The sequence below is a fragment of the Elephas maximus genome, chromosome 21, assembly GCF_024166365.1.
Source record: "Elephas maximus indicus isolate mEleMax1 chromosome 21, mEleMax1 primary haplotype, whole genome shotgun sequence".
In the NCBI taxonomy this organism is placed as follows: Eukaryota; Metazoa; Chordata; class Mammalia; order Proboscidea; family Elephantidae; genus Elephas; species Elephas maximus.
Window position 1 is genome coordinate 57,061,924 of NC_064839.1, and position 25,280 is coordinate 57,087,203.

The 25,280-nt window shown below is 41.0% G+C and overlaps 1 pseudogene and 1 gene segment (V, D, J or C); one reads left to right on the forward strand and one right to left on the reverse strand.

Moving 5' to 3' along the window:
• The window catches only part of LOC126064594 (immunoglobulin heavy variable 4-61-like), a 197,856-nt gene that overhangs the window by 160,620 nt on the left and 11,956 nt on the right, over positions 1-25,280 (reverse strand).
• Positions 9,650-10,556, forward strand: LOC126064710 (60S ribosomal protein L5-like; annotated as a pseudogene).

The window sequence follows — 25,280 nt, forward strand, 5'->3', positions numbered from 1 at the left end:
TCACAGCATAGTAGGTTGAAGAGAATCCAGAGACACCACAGGTGAGGGTCTCCAAGGGCTTCACCACTCCCGGACCTGAATCTTTCAGCTGGACGAGGGACAGGGCACCTGAGGACAAAGAGGGCCATAGTGAATCACGTGCTCAGACACAGCATCCCCAGACCTTCATGCCTGAATCTCTGAGACACTCACCTCTGGGAAGTGCCATCAGAAAGAGAAAGAGCCATGTGTGTTTCAAGTTCTTGTGAATGAGGCCCATGACTCCCAGAAAATAGTCTCCAAGGTGAGGAGGAACCTGAATTTAAGAGAATATGAGCTGTGATATCCTCTGGTCACCTAAGTGGGATTTGCATGTGGGTGGTACTTTTGTATGTAAATGTTAAAAAGCGTGAAGGGAGGTCCTTTTCTCTAGTGTTCTCATTAGATAAAAGATGCTATCCGTTCCCTTGGGAGAAAGGTCCTTTCCTTGGGTCTTCCTTTAATCAAGTCCACGGTTCTCTTAATCCATGCCAGGACATATTCTTGCTAGAAATTCAGATGCAGTTAAAGACCAAGGGCATTTCTGGGAATAGAGTCAAGGTACCTCTACTACCAGGGATGGAAAGAGAGACAGGTAGGCAGATAGATCTATCATTAGATAGATCTGTCTATGTACTATAGATCTGTTGATAGATCTACAGATAGGTAGATAGACAGACAGGTAGATAGACAGACAGATAGACTTACAGACATACAGCACACAGATAGATAAAGATAGACAGATAAATGGGTAAATAGATTTCCTTAGTCATCTAGTGCTGCTATTACAGAAATACCACAACTCGATGGTTTTACCAAAGAGAAATTTATTTCTTCACATTAAAGTAGGCTAAAATCCAATTCAGGGCTTCAGCCCCAGGGGACAGCTTTCTCTCTCTGTCGGCCCTGGAGGAAGGTCCTTGTCATCAATCTTCCCTTGGCGGAGGAGCTTCTCCGAGCAGGGACCCTGGGTTCAAAGCACATGCTCTGCTCTCGGCACTATTTTCTTGCTGGTATGAGGTCCCCAGTTCTGTTTGCTTCCCTTTCCTTTTATCTCTTGTAAGATAAAAGTGGTTCAGGCCACCCCAGGGAAACTCTCTTTACTTTGGATCAGGGGTGTGATTTGAGCAAGAGTGTTACTATCCCATCCTAATCCTCTTTAACATAAAATTACAATCACTAAATGGAGGACAACCACACAATCCTGGGAATCATGGCCCAACCAAATTGATACACACATTTGGGAGGGGGGCACAACTAAACCCATGACATAGATCAATAAATATTGAATAGTTACCACAACTCCAGGACTCTCTGAGTGGTCACATACTCATTCTGAGTCATTTCATACCTCAATTAGCTCGTGTTTAAACCATCAGATATTCCAAAGTGTTGATACAGCAACTAAATGAAACAAAAACATCAGATTCAGACAAAACTGGGTCCAAAGTAATGTTTGTCATACATTGAAATTCCTTGGAAAGACTCACTAACTTGGGTGAATATTTCCTCACCTGAGACACCCTTACTACTACATATATTCAAGGGCTACTGTAGAGGGTAAAATCTTCATGCCAACATAAAGTGTTTCTTTCTTTTTTTTTTTGCATATATTAGACATTTCTGCCTAGACAGTAATCATTCCTAGTTTTGTTGAAAGCCTGGCAACCTCCTAGTTATGCTTTTTCCCTGAAGCTGAGTGTCTGCAATAAATTACTGAGTCTGTAGACTATCTCCTTGGAAGAGAACTTTGAGGAACATAAACCTTTAAGGACCAGAAAGGGCATTAAGTCTTTAGCTCACCAACATGTTGAGTCAGTAACACGGTCTTTGTGCACAACTCACGTAACCTAGAGGTATCCAATCCTTGATCTCTGAGTCACTAGTGGAGGATATTGAATTGAGTGAAAATAGTTTCCATTACTTTGGAGGGAATAATATTCGTGGTTCTTGGAATCACAGCTGTCCTCAAAATGGATTGCAAAAGGAATGAGCTCACCATTGCTGGAGGGAAACTCTCTACCCAGGAAGCAGGTCCCCTTGGAAAGCCCTCCTGAAAGCTGCCCCCTTGAGTCCCTCTGTTACTGAACTCTGAGATTATGTCTGAGATCCTATGGCAGTTTATCAGTGTGTGAAATGTTTCCCAATCACAGGGAGGGTGAGAATTGTTAGCAGGTTTTTTTTTTTTTTTTTCTGTAAAGTAGACGGAAAAAAAGGTCGTTAAGGAAACTGGAGTAAGAGTAATTCCTACCGACCAGTAAAATCTCAGGCAACAGAAGATGCTATTTCCTTCTTCCTTTACTGCAGTGAGAATGTGAGAAATTAGAAGGAAAAAAGCAAGGAAAGTACTTTGTGGCGGATGAATGTTGAAAAGGAGAAGAAACAGCTGAGAGCTAGGAAAGGGAGGAAACCACTGATACAAACAGGAAGACCCACATCGGCCCCTCTCTGCACCTATTCCTGGCACTGAATCCCTCCTGCTCTGTGGATCCTGAGCACCTCCTTCAGAAAGGCACCTTTCCAGGCACCCTGGAGCCCAGGTTTTCATCTGAGTTCTCATTGCCTCCCTCTCACCGTGACTCACTCAGGGCCATGTCTTCCACTGTCACAGAGCTCAGGCTCAGAAAGTCCTGATTCTAGGATATGCCTTTGGAGATAGAGGTAACTTCAAAGAGATGGGTTAAATGCTTTTCTACCACTAGTCCATATATATCCATTCACCTTATTTCTTTCCCTTATGAATGGTAGATTCAGTCCCAGCAGTGACCACTGGTAGTGATGGAGATTCCAGAGACAGCTCAAGTGAGGGTGCCAGCCTTCGACAGTTGCACAAATTCTGGGACTGACTCTTTTAGCTGCACCTGGGTCGTAACATCTGGGAACACACACACAAAAAAAATCATTGACAAATATCAGACACCTCATTCGGGTAGTCTCATTTAAGAAACCTCTGAGATACAAGGTGAAGTGATCACTAGTTGGAAGCACATCATCAGAAACCTCATGATTTTCCAAACAAAGATCATAATTCCTGGAGAATCCAGTCCGCAGCATGAAGGTTCATGTCAGATTCTAGGATTCAACCTGGAAAGAGATGGCTTGATTTTTATGTGAAAGGCCTCACAGGTAGAAATCAGGGAAGAGCCAGGAAAGATCTCAGTCTCTAATTTAGAAGTTGGAAGAAGCAAGTCAGACTCACTCCCCAGGGATGGCCATTCCCTTACTGAGAGCTGGGGCCTAGAGACAGAGATCATATTTGCTTTAATTGCATAGTGAGAGAGAAAGAGGACATTTTGATGATGAGAAAATAATATCTTCTTCCATGAGAACCCTCCTTTTCTTTTGGTAGGGAAACACCTAACTTTCCCTTCTCTTCCTTCTTTCAGGCATATATTACTTGACATGCCCATCTTCTTTATTCATCCTAACGTACAGCTGAGTGGCACTTGGGAGGACACTGGGTCAGAACATATTATATGGAGCATGCTTCTCCAGAGACCACAGATTTTGGGTCACATTCAAAGTCAGTCCCTTGAGAACGGTACGACCTCTTTTCTGGTGGCTCCTCACCTCTACAATGGGGCTTGTGAATACCTACCAACCTGACATTAGGCTAACCTAAGTGGATGTGGATTCTTCTGCTAGGATATACATAGAGTTTGTATTCAGTGATGGCAAATCGTTACTCATAACCGTGAAGAACCTGGCTTTTTACCTCACATATCTGAGTAGATTCTCCTTGCACCCCAATCTTCCTGGGCTCTGGCCTGAAAGGGTTGCAAGAGGTGCCTCAACTCCACCAGTAACTGTTTGACTGTCATGATTCTTTGTTTTTAGCTGGAACCTGCCTGCACAGCTCTGTGTGTGGACATTGCATAAGTGACCACTTGTGTAAGTATAGATATTTTAGAATGTGTATTAGTATTGTTTTTTTGTGTGTCAAATATGAGTGTGTGTGTATGCACGTGCCCACATGCTGAGATTTAAAAAGAGATTTTCATGCAATTTCAACAGAAATTATAAATGCTTAGGTCGGGATGGGTTTAGGTCAGGAACGAATTTTCAAGTTTGTGAAAATGTAAGAAGGTTGTATTGCGAGAGTTCGGTGAGCATGTGGAAATGACAGAAATGAGGAAAAATCAAACTCTTGTATCCCTCAAGTCCTTAGAGCTCTCCCTTTTCCACTCAATGGCCCAGGTGACCAGTGTCTCTGAAAGCCCTCAAACTAGGTTATACTTACCTTCTACGACCTCAGTTATGGATCTGAGAAGTCACTTAAGCCAAACACCACAACCAAATACCACAAGCAGATGCTTCTGGGATGTGGCATGGGGGAGTATAGGATACCAAGAGCTGGACCAGTCCAGCTGATTTCTTGTAAGTATGTTCTTGTCAGAGGGAAGGTTATTTGAGGTGAGGTACTGGTTTTTGAGGTGTTCAGGAATTCCATGAGTGGAGGTGCTATGAGGGGTAGTGCTGGCAGGAAAGACAAATCCATGTGCTGAATATATGTCCTAGCTCTGAGGACAATTGACTGAAAATAAAAGAGCAATTTTCATGGATGAAGTACACTTAATATAGCTGCATGGCATAAGCCAGGAACATACATTGAAATCTCCAAGATTGCACAATATTTCTTTTAGTGCTAATTGAAATGAACTCTACCACTTCTTTTTGCATCGTGGGACAGATGAGTATAATTATGAGGGAAGAAGTTGGACTACTACTGTGTGGAGCTTTAAAAGGATCTGAATAAAATGTTGGACAGAAATTGACACCAGAAGCACAAATTTAGGGGGTTGGTGATGGAATAGCATGGAGTGTTGGTTTGGAGAGAAGAATCACACAGCACTGTGAGAAGATGTAGTACAGGAAATATGGCCACCAGAGGATGTGCTGGCTTAGCAGATCACCATGAGAAGAGTCCATGTTGCAGTGGAATGGTGAGTATTGGTGTACTAAATAAAATTAAGACCTGTTATTTTTTTTTTTATGGGGACTTAAGAGATGAAATTGTGGTTCCCCCCTTATTTAACTCTTGTCCTACAATGAACAGCTAGGGAGAGCCACAGATCAAGAGAAAATGGTGTAAGAAGGTAGAAGGGGGGTTTCATCCCAACATCAATAAACATGGTCTGTCTGTGGAGCCAAGCATCATATTGTCAAACAAGAGGTCCCAGCAAAGGAAGCTCCATAGAGGTTGAACACCTCCATTGTGGACTGGAATAGAACTGAATATTCAATATGTAGTAAGTAATTAACTTCCTACCCCAATTTTTTATGTTGAGAAATGAATCATTGATAACTAAGCCCTTGACATAATGCTGTGAGTCAGCCATATGGCCTTCCACCATGTTGAAGGTGAGGCAAATCCAATTATATCAAATAGTACAATGAAAATGTAAAGTAAAAAAACCTTTTTTGAGTACAATATGTAAATACCACAATATTCAAAATATTTCCTAGAGTTTGACTAACTGATAATACTATTGAAAATTATAAAGGTACAACTAGAGGTATAAATACAAGAAATACAATGCGCTGCACATCAGCCTCCTTTGGTGGCAATGACAGCATTTGAGAACAATTATTTCTTCTCATGTGATTGTGGTAGCCTGAACACGGAGTTGTCATCATATTATTTCATATGCCACAATTTATATCTAAATGATATGAGATAGTATGTTCTTATTTTTGTTTGACTTCTTTCACTCCACCTACTTATGTGGGAATGAATCCATATTTTCATATCTGATAAGCATGCATGGATTTTGATGCTCAGTATTTCAGTATATGCATATACTGAAATATATTTATAAATTTCGATTTATTTATCTATTTGCCTGTTGATGGATATTTAGATTGTTTACAATTTCTAGTTATTATAATGAAAGCTGCTTTTCAGATTGAAGATTTAGAGAGCAGGAAAAAAAAAGGGACTGTAATTTTCTTACAACAATAACAAGAATAACAAACATGGACAAACCACAAATTGACAAATTTTCTTCAACACAGCAGTGAATTGAAGTCACAGCAAAACAGCCAACGTATTTTTCCTTTTTTTATAATTTATTTTGTTTTTGATATTGTTGAGAATATACACAGCAGAACATAAACTAATTCAAGAATTACTACACATACAATTCAGTGACGTTCATTATAACCTTCGAGTGTTGAAAACATTCTCACCTTGATGTTCTAAGCTGTTCTTTCCCGATTAACATCAACTCACTGTCCCCTAAGTTTCCTATCCTATCTTTCGAGTTGCTATTGTCAGTTTTATCCCATTAGCAGGTTGCTTTAATTTCTTTGAATTTTTGTGTCCCAGGGAGTGTGTGTCTATAAAACGAGAAATACATAAATACGAGGTCTATAAGGCTGTTATAATGATTAAATAAGAAAATGCCAATAAATAGCACCATACCCAGAACATAACTGTTGCTATGGAGTTGATTTGGATACATAGCAACCCTACAGGACAGAGTGTAACAGCCCCATAGTCTCCAAGGCTGTAATTGTTAAGAAAACAGAATTGCACATATTTCTCCTGCTGAGTGGCTGGTGGGCTTGGACTGCCAACATTTTGGTCAGCATCTGAGTGCTTAACTGCTGGGTCACCAAGATTCCATTTCCCAGAAAAAAAAAATTGCTGTCGAGTTGAATCTGACTGATAGAGGCCCTATAGAACAGAGTAGAACTGCTACATATAGTTTTCAAGGCTGTAATATTTATGGAAACAGATTGCCACATCTTCGTCCTGCTGAGTGGCTGGTGGGTTTGAAGTGCTGACCTTTCTGTTAGCAGCCCAGCACTTAACCACTGCACCGCCATGGCCCAGCAAATAGAAGACCCTTAGTCAATGGTAGGTATTACTATAAATACCCATTTACTCACACATATCATTTTATATAACACATTTTTTAACTATTCTCTTGCATGTAGATGCTGTCTTGTTTATTACTAAAATTGGCAACCACTTATTGAACATCTATTGCATGTCTCCCTCACGCATCTGTCAGTTTGTCATACTGTAGGGACTTGTGTGTGGCTGTAATGCTGGAGGTTATGCCACCAGTATTTCAATCAGCAGGGTCACTCATGGTGGATAGGTTTCAGCTGAGCTACCAGACTAAGACAGACAAGGAAGAAGGACCAGGCAGTCTACTTCTGAAAAGAATTAGCCATTGAAAACCTTATGAATAGCAGGGGAACACTGTCTGACACAGTGCTCGACGATGAGACCCTCAGGTTGGAAGGCACTCAAAATGTGACTGGGGAAGAGCTGTCTCCTCAAAGTGGTGTTGACCTTAATGACGCAGATAGAGCCAAGCTTTGGGGACATCCATTTGCTGATGTGGCATGACTCAAGATGAGAAGAAATAGCTGCCAACATTCACTAATAACCAGAACATGCAATGTACAAAGTATGAATCTAGGAAAATTGGAAATCATCAAAAATGAAATGGAATGCATAAACATCAATACCCTAGACATTAGTGAGCTGAATTGGTATTGGTCATTTTGAATTGGACAAATATATGGTCTAGTATGCTGAGAATGAGAAAATTGCTAGAATCAAATGAGAATGAAAACACATCATCTTAAACCTTTGGGACACAGCAAAGGCAGAGATCACAGGCCAAATTACAGCAGTAGATGCATGCATCAAAAAAGAAGAAAGACTCCAAATCAAAACATTAGCTACACAACTTGAACAAATAGAGAACAGCAGAAGAAGCCCACAGTCAACAGATGAAAGGAAATTATAAAAATCAGAGCAGAAGTAAATGAAATAGAAAAACAATAGAAAGAATCAATAAAACAAAAAGGTGATTCTTTGAAAGGATCAACAAAATTGACAAACCACCTGGCAGTTGACAAAAGAGAAATAGGAGAGGACATAAATAACCCAAATAAGAAATGAAATGGGGTACATTACAACAGACCCAACCGAAATAAAAAGGATCATAATGAATACTATGAAAAACTACACTCCATCAAATTTGAAAACCTAGAGAAAATGTACAAATTTCTAGAAACACAATACCTACCCAAACTAACAGCAACTGATGTTGAAATTATGAACAGACCCATAACAAGAGAAGAGATCAAAAAGGTAATAAAAAATTCTAACCAATAGAATTCAGCATCATACCAAAAAAATAATACACTAGGATAAAGTGGGTTGAATACCAGGTACTCAAGAATGGTTAAACATTGGAAAATCAATCAACATAATCCACCACATAAGTAAAATAAAAGAATCACATGATCATCTCAATCAATGCAGAAAAGGCATTTGACAGAGTCCAACTCCCGTTTCTGGTAAAAGATCTCAATAAAATAGGTATAGAAGTGAAATTTCTCAACATAATAAAGGGCATCTGTGCAAAACCAACAGCAAACATCATTCTTAATGGAGAGAGGCTGAAAATTTCCCCTTGAGAACAGGAAAAAGACAAGGATACCCTTTTTCACCAAGCCTATTTAACATTGTGCTGGAAGTCCTAGCTAGAGCAATAAGGCAAGAAAAAGAAACAAATGTCATCCTAAATGGTAATGAAGAAGTTAACTATCTCTATCTGCAGATGATATGATACTATACATAAAACACCCAAAAGACTCCACTGGAACTAATAGAAAGATTCAGCAGATTAGCAGGACACATACACAAAAAAACACACACAAAATATACAAAAATCAGTTGGATTCCTACACATCAATAAAGAGAATGATGAAAAGGAAAACAGGAGAAAATACCACTTATAATAGCTCCTAAAAAAGTAAAATACTTAGGAATAAATCTAACCAGGGATGTAAAAGACCTATGCAAAGAAAACTACAAAACACTGCTGCAATAAACCAAAAAAGATCTGCATGAATGAAATATGATGAAGAAAAATATTTTTATCAGGTGCTGCAGTCTCAAATTGATCGAACATGTAATCAAGATGCATTAGTAATTACTGGTGATTTTAATGTGAAAGTTGGAAAGAAAGAAGAAGGATCACTAGTTGGAAAATATGGCCTTGGTGATAGAAACAATGCTGGAGATTGATAGAATTTTGCAAGATCAACGGCTTCTTCATTACAAATACCTTCTTTCACCAACATAAATGGAGACTATACACATGGACCTCACCAGATGGAACACACAGAAATCAAATTGACTACATCTATGGAAAGAAACGATGGAAAATCTCAATATCATTAGTCAGAACAAGGCCAGGGACTGACTGTGGAACAGACCATCAATTGCTCATATGCAAGTTCAAGCTGAAACTGAAGAAAATCAGAGCATGTCCATGAGAGCCAAAATATGAACTTGAGTATATCCCACACGAATTTAGAGACCATCTGAAGAACAGACTTGATGCATTGAACATTAGTGACCAAAGACCAGGTGAGTTGTACAGTGACATCAAGGACATCATGCATGAAGAAAGCAAGAGTTCATTGAAAAGACAGAAAAGACCAAGATAGATGTCAGGGGAGGCTCTGAAACTTGCTCTCGAACCTCGAGCAGCTAAAGCGAAAGGAAGAATTGATGAAGTAAAAGAACTGAACAGGCTTTCCCCCCGCCCCGTAGAGCTGCTGGGCCTGCAGGTCTGTGGCAATCCACGGACAGCAGTCTCTGTTCCGCAGGATGGGGTTTGTTAAAGTTGTGAAGAACGGGGCCTACTTCAAGAGATACCCAGTGAAATTTAGAAGAAGACGAGAGGGTAAAACTGATTACTATGCTCGGAAACGCTTGGTAATTCAGGAAAAAAAATAAATACAACACACCCAAATACAGGATGATAGTTCGTGGAACCAACAGAGATATCATTTGCCAGATTGCTTATGCCTGTATAGAAGAGGATATGATAGTCTGCACAGCTTATGCTCACGAACTCCCAAAGTACGGTGTGAAAGTCGGCGTGACAAATTATGCTGCTGCGTATTGTACTGGTCTGCTGTTGGCCCGCAGGCTTCTCAATAGGTTTGGGATGGACAAGATCTATGAAGGCCAAGTGGAGGTAACTGGAGATGAATACAATGTGGAAAGCATTGATGGTCAACCTAGTGCCTTCATATGCTATTTGGATGCAGGTCTTGCCAGAACTACCACTGGGAATAAAGTTTTTGGGGCTCTGAAGGGAGCAGTGGATGGAGGCTTGTCCATCCCTCACAGTACCAAACGATTCCCTGGTTACGATTCAGAAAGCAAGGAATTCAATGCAGAAGTACGTCGGAAACACATCATGGGTCAGAACGTTGCAGATTATATGCGTTACCTAATGGAAGAAGATGGAGATGCTTATAAGAAACAATTCTCTCAATACATAAAGAACAACGTAACTCCAGACATGGAGGAGATGTACAAGAAAGCACATGCTGCTATAAGAGAGAATCCAGTTTATGAGAAGAAGCCTAAGAAAGATGTTAAAAAGAAGAGGTGAAATTGTCCCAAAATGTCTCTTGCCCAGAAGAAAGATCGGTTAGCTCAGAAGAAGGCAAGCTTCCTCAGAGCTCAGGAGCGGGCTGCTGAGAGCTAAACCAAATCACAATTTTTTATAAAGATTTTTCAGATAAAGTAATAAACTTATTGATCAAGCAAAAAAAAAAAAAAAAAGAACTGAACAGGAGATTTCAAATGATGGCTCGAGAAGACAAAGTAAAGTATTACAATGACCTGCAGAGAGCTGGAGATGGAAAACCAAAAGGGAAGAACACGCTTGGTGTTTCTCAAGCTGAAAGAAGTCAAGAAAAAATTCAAGCCTCCAGTTGCGATAGTGAAGGATTCTATGGGAAAAATATTAAACGATGCAGGAAGCATCAAGAGAAGATGGAAGGAATACGCAGAGTCACTACACCAAAAATAATTAGTCGATGTTCAACCATTTCAAGAGGCAGCATATGATCAGGAATTGATGGTGCTGAAGCAAGAAGTCCAAGCTACTCTGAAGGCATTGGCGAAAAACAAGGCTCCAGGAATTGATGGAATATCAATTGAGATGTTTCCACAAACAGATGCAGCACTGGAGGTGCTTACTCGTCTGTGCCAAGAAATATGGAGGACAGCTTCCTGGCCAACTGACTGGAAGAGATGCAGATTTATGTCTATTCCTAAGAAAGGTGATACAACTGAATGTGGAAATTATAGAACAATATCATTAATATCACACACAAGCAAAATTTTGCTGAAGATCATTCAAAAATGGCTGCAGCAGTATATCGACAGGGAACTGCCAGAAATTCAGGCTGGTTTCAGAAGAGGACGTGGAACCACAGATATCACTCCTGATGTCAGATGGATCCTAGCTGAAAGCAGAGAATACCAGAAGGATGTTCACCTGTGTTTTATTGACTATGCAAAGGCATTCGACTGTGTGGATCATAACAAACTATGGATAACATTGCGAAGAATGGGAATTCTAGAACACTTAATTGTACTCATGAGGAGCCTTTACATAGATCAAGTGGCAGCTGTTCAGACAGAACAAGGGGATACTGATTGGTTGAAAGTCAGGAAGGTGTGTGTCAGGGCTGTATTCTTTAACCATACGTACTCAATCTGTATGGTGAGCAAATATTATGAGATGCTGGACTATATGAAGTAAAACATGGCATCAGGATTGGAGGAAGGCTCATTAACAACCTGCGCTATGCAGATGACACAACCTTGCTTGCTGAAAGTGAAGAGGACTTGAAGCACTTAGTAATGAAGATCAAAGACCACAGCCTTCAGTATGGATTGCACCTCAACATAAAGAAAACAAAAATCCTCACAACTGGACCAATGAGCAATATCATGATAAATGGAGAAAAAAATGAAGTTGTCAAGGATTTCATTTTACTTGGATCCACAATCAACAGCCATGGAAGCAGCAGTCAAGAAATCAAAAGATGCATCTCATTGGGTAAATCTGCTGCAAAGGACCTCTTGAAAGTGTTGAAGAGCAAAGATATCACCTTGAAGACTAAGATGCGCCTGACCCAAGCCATGGTATTTTCAATCTCATCATACACATTTGAGAACTGGATGAATAACGAAGATGGAAGAAGAATTGATGCCTTTGAGTTGTTGAGTTGGTGAAGAACATTGAATATACCATGGACTGCCAAAAGAATGAACAAATCTGTCTGAGAAGAAGTACAATCAGAATGCCCCTTAGAAGCAAAGATGGTGAGACTGGGTCTTACATACTTTGCACATGTTGTCAGGAGAGATCAGTCTCTGGAGAAGGACATCATGCTTGGCAGAGTACAGGTTCAGTAGAAAAGGGGAAGACCCCGATGACGTGGATTGACACAGTGACTGCAAGAACGAGCTCAAGCAAAACAATGATTGAAAGGATGGCCCAGGACCAGGCAGTGTTTTGTCCTGTCGTGCATAGGGTCTCTATGAGTCGGAACCTACTCGAAGGCATATAACAACAACAACATATGTAAATATTTATTACAAAATTCAAAATATTTCATACAGTTTGACTCACTGATAATAAAATTTGGGATTCATAAAATCACAGCTGGAGGTATAAACACAAGAAATACAATGATCTCTACATCCACCTCAATTAGTGGCAGTTACAGCATTTGGGAACCATTACTTCTTCTCATGTGATTTTGGTAGCCTGAACACATAGTTGTCATCATATTATTTCATTTGCCATAATTTGTATTCAAATGATATGAGCCTGTATGTTCTTATTTTTGTTTAGCTTCTCTCACTAACCTAGTTATGTGGGACTGAATCCATGTTTTCATATCTAACAAAAACACATTGATTCTGATGCTTGGTATTTCAGCATATGTATATACAAGATTTATTTAGCTATTTGCCTGTTGATGGATATTTGGGTTTTCCCAGTTTCTGATTATTATAATGAAATCTACTATTTAGACTGAAGATTAAGGATCAGGAAAAAAAAAAAAAGAATAACAAACATGAACAAACTGCAAACTGAGAACTTCAAAACAATGAACTGAAGTTTCAAGAAAATAGCAAATATATTTTTCCTTTTCTATAATTTTATTTTTGTTATTTTTGATAATATGCACACCAATGCAACAATTACTACATGTACAATTCAGTGACATTGTTTACATTGTTCAAGTTGTGCATTCTCATCCTGATGTTCTGAGTTGTTCCTTCCCCACTGGCATCAGCTCACTGTCCCTAAGTTTCCTAACAAATTTTTCAATTTGCTATTGTCAATTTTATCACCTAAGCAGGTTTCTTTAATTTCTCTGAATTTCTGTGTCCTCGTCTGTAAAATGAGAAACACATAATACGTGGTTTATAAGCCTTTTATGATGATTGAATAATAAAATGCCAATAAAGAATTTATCACTGTACCCAGCACATAACCATCACCATGGAGTTGATATCAATACACAGTACCACTATAGGACACAGTAGAGCAGCCCCATAGGGTTTCCAAGGCTAAAATCCTTAAAAAACAGACTTCCACATTCTTTGAGTGACTGGTTACCATCTGAGTGCTTAACCACTGCCCAAACAGGGCTTCATTGCTCAAAAACTGCAAAAAAAAAAAAAAAAGCCAAAATCAAAACAAATGAACAAGGAAAAAAAAAAAAAAAACATAGCTGTGGAGTCAATTCTGACTCATAGAGTCCCTATAGGATAGAATAGAACTGCTCCACAGCGTTTCCAAGACTGTAATGTTCACAGAAGCAGACTACTACATCTTTGCACCTCAGAGATGCTGGTTGGTTTGAACTGCTGATCTCTAGTTAGCAACCCAGCCCAGACACAAACTTAACCACTTAACCACAAACCCAGCACTTAGCCACTGTACAACCAGGGCCCAGCAAATAGAATGCCCGTAATCAATGATAGCTATTTATAGACATACCCACTTTATGACACACAGCATTTGATGTAACACAAAATTACCCCTGTAATACATGGATGCTAATATCGATGTGTGCAGCATTACCCAGGTCATTCTAAGTTAAAGGCATTGAGTGAACCTAGGTTGACTTGCACTCATGAGAATGAAAAGTTTGGAAATTCATCTGAAGGTAGGGGGCAGGCTGGGGTTGAAAACGAGAAAAGTTTCCTGCATTAAATATTTCTAAACCTGGCTACCAATGACACTAAATAGTATCCCAAATTGCAAACAGAGGTCTCATATGGAAATATTACTGTGGAGCCTGTCCTGGAACAGATGCAGAGAGACAGGCAAAACTCCTTCTTGTGAAAAGCAGTCAGTTTTAGAGTCATGTACTTTCCTTACAATCACTATCCATGGGGGTCCCTAGAGAGGCACTGAACAGGTCGGGGAGGAAACCGTTTCCTGACCCTTCCCCTGCACCTGCTGACAAGATGGACCACTAAGCTGAGTGGGTCCTGAATATCCCCTACAGACCATCTGGCTACTGATCCCCTCAGGGAGGTTTGTGTCTGGGTTCACACTGACTTCCCCTCACTGTGCCTCCTGCACAGTAATACATGGCCGTGTCCTCAGGATTCACAGAGCTCAGTTTTAAATAAACTTGGCTCTTGGAGGTGTCCGTGGTGATGCTGAGCCGGGACTTCAGAGCTGGGTTATAGTATGTGCTTCCACTACCAGCTATGGCACCAACCCATTCCAGCCCCTTTCCGGGAGCCTGGCGGACCCAGCCTGCACCATAGCTGCTTAGAGAGAATCCAGAGAGAGCACAGGTGAGGGACAGGGTCTGCGAGGGCTTCACCACTCCTGGGCCTGACTCCTTCAGCTGCACTTGAGACAGAATACCTGGGGACAAAGAGAACCACAGTGAGTCATGTGCTCATGATGCATCACCCCCATGCCTTCATGTCTGAATCTCTGAGACACTCACCTCTGGGAGCTGCCACCACAAAGAGAAAAACCCATAGGTGCTTCATGTTCCCGTGGATGAGATCCATGACTCCCAGAAAATGTTCTCCAACATGAGGAGGAACCTGCATTTAAGTAAATATGTGCTGTGAGTTCATCAGGCTAGCTAAGAGGATTTGCATGTGGGAGGTGCATTTGTATATAAAGGTGAAAAAGGGTGAAGGGAGGCCCCTTTCTCTAGCATTCTCACTGGATAAAGGATGCTGGCTGTTGCCTTGGGAGATGTCCTCTGCCTGGGTCTTCCCTTCACCAAGCCCAAGTTTTTCTTAATAACCAAGATACTCCATTCAGTCAGCATATGTGAATGTTTTGGAAGTTACCTCTCAGATTCCAGGAACAGAGACCAAAATTCTTGATAAAAGTAATTCTTCATCCCACCAGACCTTCTCTCTGCCTTTTTTTTTTTTTTAATAATTTTTATTGTGCTTTAAGTGAAAGTTTACAAATCAAGTCAGCCTCTCACACAAAAACTTATATACACCTTGCTCCATACTCCCAATTACTCTCGCCCTAATGAGACAGCCAACTTCCTCTCTCCACTCTCTCTTTTCATGTCTATTTCACCAGCTTCTAATCCCGTCTACCTTCTCATCTCCCTTACAGGCAGGAGATACCAACACAGTTTCAAGTGTCCACCGGATCCAAGAAGCTCACTCCTCACCAGCACCCCTCTCCAGCCCATTGTCCAGTCCAATTCAAGTCTGAAGAGTTGGCTTTGGGAATGGTTCCTGTCCTGGGCCAACGGAAGGCCTGAGGGCCATGACCACCGGACTCCTAGTCTCAGTCAGAACATGAAGTCTGGTCTTTTTCTGAGAATATGGGGTCGCATCCCACTGCTCTCCTGCTCCCTCAGGGGTTCTCTGTTGTGTACTCTGTCAGGGCAGTCATCGATTGTAGCCGGGCACCATCTAGTTCCTCTGGACGCCAGACCTTCTCTTCCTCACACATTTTCTTTACCTCAGCACTTCAAGTGTTCCTCATGAGATTCCTGTCCTCTAATTCATGACCTGAGTATAAAAACTGATTCAGTGGGTGGGGTGCTAGTAATACAGCTTATCTTTGGTCTGCTTGGCACTGCTTTGAAGCTCTGGGAAGATTTGTGATAATGATGCCATGGGTCACCTTCCCAATATCTCACAGAGTTGAACCCCAGAACCATTTCCTTCTCATGAAAGTACATTAGAACACCAGGCTGTAGGCAGAGAGATGTAAAGTTCTTCTTTGGATCAGGAAAGCCCTTCTCTTCACCTGACACGCACCCTATGGGCCCCAGATCCACATCTCCCAAGGGTGGTATTTCAGTGACCCTGAAATTCTAGTTTAAGAAGAACACATAGATTAGTGATTACAAGAGTTGGAAGGAGGTGTAGAAGGGGAATGATTTTTTAATGAGTTCTGGTTTCCACATCAAGTGATGAGCATGTCATGGAACTACATAGAGTTGATTGTTGCACAACATTGTGAATACACTAAACGTCACTGAGCTCTACACTTCAAAACACTTAATTTTACATCATGTGAATTTTACCTTAATATTATTATTATTGTTTTTACAAGAAGACACACAAAGGACCCACAGCTGGAAAAAGGCATGTATAGAAAAGTCTCTATAAAGAGTGGCATGATTCTCAAAGCAAATGACAACATAAACAAAACTTATTTTTCCTTCACCACAATAGGAACTGTTTTGAAAGTCATCCTTATTGAGGTGACAAGGGATTGATGATTGTGCACACCCTTCCGTATAGAATGTGAAAAAAAAAATTTCTTTGTTTGAAATTAAGAGAAAATAATGCAATCCTCCAATGTGTAAATAGGGTTTCCTGTGAATCTGATGCTGAGCAGTTCAACTAAACCTAACTCAGTACAAAGTATGCAAGTCCATCTTTGCTCATCGCAACACCCGTTCTGGTTGTGGGGCTTGTGCTCTGTGATCCTCAGCATCTCCTCCCATTGCTCTATAGGCAGATTTTTGTGCTTATATTGTTTTTCCCCGACTGTGTCCCTGGCAGAGTCATACATGTCTGCGTCCTCAGCAGTCACAGAGCTCACGTTCAAGGAGAATTGGTTTTTGGACATGTCTGGGTTGGCCTTGGAGGTATAATGCATACGGTCTGTACTTCCCACCCACTGAAGGCCTCTGTCTGGGAGCTTCTTGATCCAATTCCAAGTAGCACTACTTCAGGAGACTGAGTCAGCAGAGATGGTGCAGGTGAGGGGGAGGGTCACTGAGTACCTGACCACTTGAGGGCCTGACTTCTGTAGCTGAAACTGGAACAGGACTCACACACCACACCCATTGCCATCGAGTCCATAAGGAGTCAAAGCAGTTCTATAGGACAGGGTAGAACTGCTCGTATGTTTTCCAAGGCTGTAAACATTATGGGATCTGACTGGCGTATCTTTCACCAGAGGAGCCACCAGTGGGTTCAAACCACTGAACTTCCAGTTAGCAGCCAAGCACTTACACACTGTGCCTTCAGGGCTCTGATAGGACACCTGGAGATGAATGGAAGCAAACACATTAAAAACCCTGTCCCTCTGTGAATTCTCCGTGACCCACTTTGTCTACCTGACAGTGATCTCCTGGAAGACCCACTACCACCAGAGGAATAATGAGGAAGGAACAGGCATTTGTGGAACAAGGTCACTCTAGCTCAGCAGGCTCTGGAGTCCCCTGGCAGGGAGGTTGTATTTAAACAGGAAACCACACAAGGCTTTTGACTGTCAGTGTCACTGGCTGATAAAAGGTCTCAGGTCCACGAACAGCTCTTGGATGAACTGGGCTCAAGTGCCACAAGGGGATTTCTCCAAAGCTAATTCCTAAAGCAAGTTAGAGGCAGGAAGGTGGCAGAGGTGCAAGTGATGGCAGCCACAGCTGTGGGTTGAGTTTGGAACCTCCCCAGATTCCAGCATATGCAATCTTACGTCAGTCACAGAGCCCCAATGTACCTGCATTGATTGGTTGGCTCTCATTCATTCACTTGGAGATCTGAGAGTCAGTCACACACCAGGTACTCTTCTGTACCTAGGAAAAATCAGTGAATCAAATAACCAACCTCCCAACTGACCTACCAAGAAACCAATCAAACACACAATCCCTTCCTATTCCAGGGTATTATGAGCCAGCTCACATCACAACCTCCTGACAGCCCCAAGCAGAAATACAATGTTGGAGAAAAGAGTGTGTGATAAGAACTTCATGATGGAAAACATACACAGCAAAAGGAAATAGGCAACAGAATATGTGATCTTCGAGATTGTCCTTAAGCTGTAGCCTATTCCTAGTTCCCAAATTATTGGTAGGAAATGAAACCCCTTCAAGGAAGTTTAATTTGTGAGGATACAAAACAATTTCTTCTCTCAGTGGTAAACCTGACCTAATCAATGTCTTCATGGAAATTATTATTGCTTTTTTCCTTTTCTCTTTATAGTCAGAAATAATGGACTTAGGACATTGGTAATGATTGCTAGACATATTTTAGAAATAAAAAAAACAACCAGTTTTTTTCCTCTTTTTTATTTCTTCCCTACTTTCCTTAGACATTGGCCTATGAGTTCAGGGATTGGTTTCTTTTCTACATTTCATGGGTGCCAGCCCAGTAACATTGTAGATGTGTGTTTCTGGTGAACTTCAGGGAATTTCAAAATATAGAGACTTTTGAACTCATGCACACCTGATTTCCCCAAAGAACTTGGCCTTTTATGGGGCAGGACACCCATAGTGCAGCTGTTGAAGGACCCCAGCATTTTTTAGAACTTGACAAGGCCATAGATGAGATGGAGACAAAGAAAAAAGTGGAGGAGATGGTAACTCCAACAGGAGTGGCCCACATAAGTGGAGACTTCGGTTATTTGGATTGGCCAGAGAAGTGCAACCTGGGATTCAGCTTTAGCATCCAAAGATCACACATCCAAGCACGTCATCTCATTTTGTGTCTCTTAGTTGTGGTGATATTAACAGATTGACATCCCTCTCATTCATGAAGGCTCTAGTGTAGAAGTTATACTCTTCACGTGCCCCCACTGTACTGAAGGGGGTATTGATAAGCAAATGAATGCAGGCAGGGACCATTTTCCAATCTCTTCTATGAACACCAAACAGAAGGGACCAAACATAGGAGCAGGTGCAGGAAGAGGCCAGGAAGACATTTGTTTGAGCACCTGTGGCTTCCTCTCCTTCCAGCCTATTTTCCATGACCATCCTACTCTCTTTTATTTCAATAACACTAAGATATCAGGGTCATTAAGACTCTGCATTTTTTTTTTTCATCAAGGGGGACATGAGGCCATTCAACATAGGCTCTCTCTCCCTTTACTTTTTTCATTGGCTTAATTCTACGTCTGATTTCCCTAGCTCATCTGAACAATAACACCCACGATTCTGGCCTGCTCAAGTATTCCATTCCCAAAGCAAAACCACAGGACCATGTTGGCTCTGTCAAGGACAATTGCACTGTCCTTGTACAGATGAACAATTTGGTGATCTGGTGCTCAGGCCAGTTTTCTGTGCCCACATGGAAAGTGAGTGGAGGCAGGGTGACCCAGAGACAGAGGCAGAAGAAGCCTGGGCTTCAGGGGGTGTTCCTCATGCAGGAAGCACAGGGAGTACCACATCTGATGGAGAGGGGAGGTGGAGAGCTGTGCAAAAACAGTCACAGTGATTGAGCTGGAAACTCTTTCTGAAAAGCTGAGAGCTTGGCTGCTACTTCCAACTGACTTACTCAGCATATCAATAAATATTTATCTCGACTTCTTTTGTTCCAGTCACTGGATTAAAGTGTAAATACAAAAGAAAGTAGAATCATCTTTTGTAGTTTATACTTTAATTAGAGGACAGACATTAAATAATTATACCACCCTGATAAAAGGTGTAAGTGGAAATTATAGGAAGTCCTACTGGGGTTAAAAAAAAAACAAAACTGTGAAACAGCAGTGGGTAGATGTGGCTTCACTAATCAAGTTCATCTATTTCAAATATGCTGTAGAGCCCACAACTAGATGTGAGCAGTGGGAGGTTTATTAGATGAATGGGAGAAGTACACACTGAGGAGAGCAAATTAAACAACACAGAGCATTTACTCTATATTAACTTACAATGAAATGACATTTAAAGGAGTTTACTCCTAGCAATGAGAGATCTGGCTGTTTTAAACATTTGTCTTGTCAATGGTAAAAGGTTGAAAACTTTGGAGTTCTCATGACCCATGCGTTTGAGGCACAAATGGGTTTGGCTGGATAGTTGGGCCTGATAGGCCATTCTCTATGGCCAGAGAGACTTCCTCTAGGCAGAAGGGTCTCTGGGTACCAGATTTCCAGTGTGCCCTGAATTTCCGCCGTCAATATTAAAGATGCCCAAGTAGAAGATGCAAGATTAGGATTAGAACTCATTTTGGGAGTTGTTATCACAGGGGAAATATTTAGTGTCCAGGAAATGTGGCATTTGTTGTTGTTAGCTGCTCTTGACTCAGTTCTCTGTCATGGAAACCTTGAAAAGACATAGAGGAATATGACATAAATTAGAATTCAGAGCTCAGAGCTATCAGGCAGAAGGCTTTGCCATCTGATATATATATAATCTAATTTTGAAAATTATTAAGTGGCACTAAGGCCCTTCTCATACTAAAATTATGCCAGAACAAATAGGATAAAAGACAGCCCAGAGAATATATACACACAAATACAGAGAGACCAATGCTTACGTATTACTATGCACACAGTAATGTAATTAAATACAGTAATGTGACCACACACTAACACACACAGACTCATATAAAAACATTTGCATTCTAACACACACACTAACATACACAAGAATACTCAGGCAGACTAACACAAATATTAACACATACATAGTGCACCACATTAGCACACATACACTAACAAACATGCACACCTCATCTACCCACACTAATACAGAAACAGAAGGATGTATAAACAGATTAACACACAGAGAAACACACACTGATATTATAACAATAGAAGAAACACAGACATTACATGCTACTACACACAGAATAACACACACTATTTTTTCAAAATAATGCATCCACATTAACACACACAAACACATGTATAAAAGTAACACACACCAACCCACATGTACACACATTACACAATTATGAGAAGGTCTATGGGAAAGATATTTTCTGTGTAGGTAAAAGAAATATCATGCTAATTTAAGAAATCCCTTTTCCTAGACTCCTATGCATCTTCTCAACAGATGGGCCCTATGTTCTGTGGATTCTGAGCGCCCCCTGCAGCCCAAACTCTCCCTGCAGGGCGGTTCCTGCCTGGTCTCCCACTGCCTTTCTCTCATTATATCTCTTGTAGGGTAATACATGATTTTGTACACAGCAGTTTCTGGGAGAATTGGTCCTTGAACATGTCACTAGAGAAGTAGAGTCTTCTCTAGAAGGATGGGCTGAAGTATGTTCACCATTTAACTTACAGTGAGCTCTGTAGGTGCACTGGGCAGAAGGTCCCATGTCCATACCAGTCGACACAAGGCAGGAAGGGTGGTGAGCCCCATGGAGAAAATTTAATACCTAGAAGAAAACGGGCCCTGTCTCTTCCAATACTGGTATCAATATTTACACTTTAATTAATCGCTTCCCTTTCCTTCTCTTATTCATTAGTTCTTATACATTCTACATTCATACATTTAGGACGATATCCAGTACATTAGGGAAAATAACATAACTGGACATGGCAATAGAGCTGCCTTTAGAACGGATTTGCAGAAGGCGCAAGATGACCATGAACACAGGGAAACTCTTTATCCCAGGAGGCAGGTTATACTGAAAAAAACGTCTGAAAGCTGCCCTCCAGAGATGATATGTCACTGAATCCTGGAATTGTGGCTGAGATCCTACAAATAAATTTTGGTGGAAAATACAGCACATCTCTCTCTGTCCTTTCTCACTGTGTGACCCTGAGGATTTGGATTCGCACCTCTGAGCTTCAGTCTGAACAGATGCAAACTGGGAATCCTGGAAGTAACTTTATGTGTGAACTTTATAGTAGAAACCCAGTGATGTTAGGTGTTCTCATCATGGTAATTAGTTTTGGAAGCACCCACTGGGAAGGAAACAGAATTTGTGTGAGCCATTATCTATGAACATCAGGATTGCATAAAGAATATCTGCTCTGCTCATGTCCTGACCTGTGGCACCTGTGTGACTGTCGCATGCCAATCCACCTCAGCCCAGTGGGTTCACTCATTAATTGATGGGTTTAGATCTCTGCGTTTCTTATAATTCCTTTTCTCCACATAACTGAATAAGCAGAAAAGAGCCCCCAATATATCACATCTCTAATATTCACTATTAGTTAAATGAACTAAATAATAAACCAACCTTATGCCTGAATGTAGGCAATACTAAAGTCCATAGAAAAAGGATGAGATGATTGACAGGAAAATATGGACCATCTGAATAGGACCTAGAAAAGCCGGTTGACCTGCTACGGGATTGTGGAGTAGAAGGCACAACATCTGACATCCAGATCCTGATGGTTCCATTATTCACCAAGGAGGCTCTGGGGCCTGAGTTTGCACAGAGGAAGTAGTGTCTGTCTTGGTCTTCAGGGGCTGATGTTCCAGAAGGTATATGATATAAAAAGTTGGCTCTCAGAGGAAAAAAAAAAAAAATATATATATATATGTATATCTGTATATGTACATGTGTATGTATATGTATATATATGTATATGTATACATAGATAGGTATACACACATACATTAAAAAAAGTGGGCATATGTTCACTTGGGTGTGGATGTGCTCCCAGGGTCTGTTCTTCCCCAGAAAAGAAGAAAGTATTAAGTTACTAAGACTGTAAACATATTTTGGCAATTATAGAGATCATCGAAGACAATTACATCTGGTATCAAAGAGGCCTTGTAGTGTGGCTGTTAAGCTCTTGGGAGCTAACCAAAATGTCAGTAGTTCAAATCCACCAGATAAACTGTGGAGGAGGGAAGATACAGGAGTATTTTCCATTAAAATTACAGCTTTTGAAACTGAATGGTGAAATTCTACTCTGTTGTATAGGGTTACCATGAGTGGGAATTGAGTTGATGGCAATGAGTTATACCTGGTGTCTAGACTGTGTTCAGCTTCTCAGAGACCTAGAAGACAGAAGAAACTTGTGAATAAAAAAGAAAAGAGAAAAAGATTTAAGTGAGATGTTTTTGAAGGTTAATAATGCTGAACCCACTGAGAAGAACAAGTCATCGTGACCAGAGGAAGAATGAAAATGTGGTGGTGGGTTTTATTTTGAGGATATGGGAGGTCTGACTGCTGGAATTTTTCCCCTGTAAGTAGTTTGATAGGAAAATTAAGATGGATTATGAACATTGGGAATGGAGGGGCCAGATGTTTGTGGAGAATTAAGAGTCATTGTTAGAGTCTGTAAAACATGGAAACCTGAACTCTCCTGAGAAACATTGTAGTGTTTCTAGGTAATCTTTACCCACCACCAGGTAATGTTTAGATCCATTGAATTTGTTGTAGACTAATAGTTTCTAGCCAGTGAGGCAGAAGAGATGACCTGTTGGGGCACTCGTAGTCATTCAGAAGAGCATTTCAGAAGATATCTTGCCTCGTATCCTACAGTACCTTGTCATATCAGAGAAATAACCTATAGCCCAAACTCTTCCGCAATACTAATCACCATCATGTAAACATAACAGAGGAATGCACCAGCGAGAATGGAGAGATGGATTTTCTCTGTAGAGGAAACAAAATGAAGACCATGTCCAAGCGTGAAGACAAAAACAGGATGTCTCTAGAAAAATCTGAAGTCTCCGGTAGTTGTAGCAAAAATGATTTTCTTCTGTGGTAGCCATGAGAAAAATTAACTCCAAATGCAGCCCTGCCTAGATTCATACAAATCTCTACATTAAAGGAGATAGGGTGTGATCGTATGCAAGGGAAAAATTAATATATCAAATAACAAGTGAATATCTACTGAGCTAACAAGCATATTCATCTTTCCACAAAAAGAAAAGGGGGGGTGGGGATAACCAAAGAGCAAGAAACAAATCATAATCGACATATCATCAAATGAGATTCACATATGAGACATGTATTGGAAGTATAAAATTAAACACAAAATTTAAACTAAGTATGATTATTATGCTAAAAGGTCTAAAGTAAAAAGTAGACAGACTGCAGGGCAATAGGTAATTTCAGCAGAGATAAGAGCTGTCAGTTCAACTCCTATGAACATTTCCAAAATAGTTGAAAACAGAGACTCAAAAGGATACCTGCACACTAATTTTCATGGTAACATTTTTCACTTACAGAAAGTGAAACAAGGTGGGACCAAGATGGCTGACTAGGTAGAAGCTTCTGCTTATACCTCTTGCAACAAAGACTCGAAGAAACAAGTGAATCAATTACATACAGGACAATCTATGAATCCTGACCATCAAACACAGAACTAAGAAGTTGACCTGAGTGACAGGGGAGGGAAAAGCCACATGCTGAAGCAGCGACTGCTTCCAGAGCCAGTGTGCCATGCCGCAGCCTTGAGCCCTCACGGTTTCCTGGTGTTAGAGTGGTGGGGCTGATTGTAGCTTACTGAGATGGTGTAAGCACGGACACAGGCCTAACCCCTACGACCAACCTTAGAGAGAACCCAGCCAGCACACGCAGGCTGTACACTGACAAGCTGACAGGAAAACGAAACACCACAGGGAAGCAATGATTGGTTTTGGACCCAGGAATGCAGCATCCCAGGCAGGAAACCTTGGTGCTGGGCTTTGGACTAAGCATGGATGAGCTAATTGTGGCTGCCTGAGATGGCACAAGCATGGGACGCAGCCCTAACCATTTGGGGCAGTCTCAGGGGGGATACAGCCAGCACACACAAGCTACACATCCCTCTGGAATCTCAGAAAAAACTGTCCTCACCAAACAAGTGAAGTAAATTTGTCTATCTTGCTGCACTACTCTCTACTATCTATCTGATCCCTCCCCTCCCTGCCCTGGCTGGCTCATTCACATTGGAATTCCCTGGGCCAGAGAGTGAAGTGCACTGCTAGTTTTTTCTTTCTTTCTTTCTTTCTAACCCATTCTCCTGGCCTGAGAAAAGCAGCATTTAACAATCAAAGGAAAAATCCTTCCCTGGCTTCCCTAAACTGGAATAACAATACAGAACCAGCTCCACCCAGGCATAAGAGACCCAGAGTCTTTGGCTTTCATCCCTACAGGGAACCAGGTGACTATTATAAAGTAAAGGCAATTCTGATAGAGATCCAACAGTAATTGTTTTAGCTGAGCATTGGAAAGGCAAGTTTTGGAGGTCACATACCTCTCTACCTATTAAACGGAGCCCTCACTCATCCACACCAGGGAACTGAGGGCTGAGCCTCCACCCACAATAACT